Raw genomic sequence first — 1,779 nt, forward strand, 5'->3', positions numbered from 1 at the left:
GGGGGGGGGGGGGGGAGTGATTGTGGCTGGCAAAGCCAGAAATCCTACAGATTGAAGAAATTACTGTTTGAGCGAAAAGCGTTGGCAATCTTCAAATGTTTCAGTCTTCCTGTATGTTGAGCAAATCCTTAGGACTTTAGATGATGGTGCTTCTTGCTCTGAGCCTTCCTTCATCCTATGGTATACATTTGCTCTGCACACACACCAAACAATAAGAAACTTTTACAAACTCTTAATTAGAGATGCACAATATTATCAGCATGGTATCGGCCGATATTAGCGATAAAGTTAAATATTGGGCATCGGCCATTCCATCCAAAATAACTCTTCGATATAAAAGGCGCTGTTTTTTGTATGACAACTCAGTGACAAGGCAGCGCCAGCACAACGTTATGATGTCATGCACGCCTACATATGTCATGAATAAATTTGACATTAAACATAATCCGAGTTGAAGTGTTACATCATTTTCAGCCCCCTTTTTGGTATCTGCATTTGATAGCAGGACAATTTGACAAAAACCATGCAGAATAATCTAGTATTTTAAGACCACAGCAGAGAAAGCTACGTAGTCTCTGCAAGTAGGTCTAGGGGAAAAATATTGGTATTGGTATCGATTATCGGCCGAAGAAGTTTTAACATATCGACATATCGGATATCGGCCAAAAATCCAATATCGTGCATCCCTACTCTTAATTGATGGATAGGGAGTTATAGATTTTAGAAATATTGCTGTCATGAAGAGCTCTTCTTGGAAGCCAGCAGTGTTTAGGCTGATGGTAATTTGCTTTTCCAGATGAAGATTGTGCAGATTATTCTGCTCTCATCGCAAACACGCTAACATGATGTAAAATATAACATAATTTAACATGCTTTCCTTCTTCCTTTGATCCTTGTTCCAGTTCTGTTTGTAGGTGTGTTCAGCTGTGTAAGGAGGTCAGCGTGGACCCAATGTCCAGTTTGTGGTTATGTGAACATCATTTGATCAGAATGTGCTGAAACAATTGTCTGCCCACAAAAATCTGCTCCTTGATGGGTGCCACTGTCATAACAAATGGTAGTAACTTTATCTTGTGGGTGTTTTTTAACCTGCCATGAATGAATGTATGATTTCTGTTTTTATTTTTAGATAAAACGTGGTTGAACTCCAGTTTTGGGTCCACACATTGATGCTGTGTAGCAGCAGATGACCTCAGCTTTCCCCTGACCTTTCCTCAAATACCACAATAAGCTTGATATTTGTGGATTGGCTTGAAAGCCTCATTAACTCTTTAAAGGATTACAGTGAAATGCTTTTCACAGCTCGTCAGGTGGTGGTGGTGGTGACGGTGGGGGGAATGATTTTCCACATCATTGTCAGGGTTAAAATTTTAAACATTCTAATATAAATTCCTTCAGCCTGTGACGTTAAACTCTTGGGCATTCAGATCCCTTTCCAAGACAAACTACCTCCCAAAATCATCTGGTCCAAGGAGAGCGTGAAGGTTGTGCAGGACAAGAAACAACAGCGGCGCGGACAGCTGACAGCGCCGCACTGGAGCTCAGCAGGTGGCGGACCAAAGACGAGCGTCGTCCTCTGCTGATCTTTGAAAAAGTCACAAACAAATTAAAATGCAAATGCCCTTTTCAGATTATTTTCCCTCATTTTGTTTGTTTGCTAAATGTGTGATGGTTGACGGTGGTCAGAGACAAAATTTCACATGGGCATGGTGCAATATTAGTCTGGTTATATAATCTATAGCATGACAGGTTTTGACCAGTGTTAACTAACATCTTTCC

Source organism: Nematolebias whitei, chromosome 10, assembly GCF_014905685.2.
Source record: "Nematolebias whitei isolate Nwh7 chromosome 10, NemWhi1, whole genome shotgun sequence".
In the NCBI taxonomy this organism is placed as follows: domain Eukaryota; kingdom Metazoa; phylum Chordata; class Actinopteri; order Cyprinodontiformes; family Rivulidae; genus Nematolebias; species Nematolebias whitei.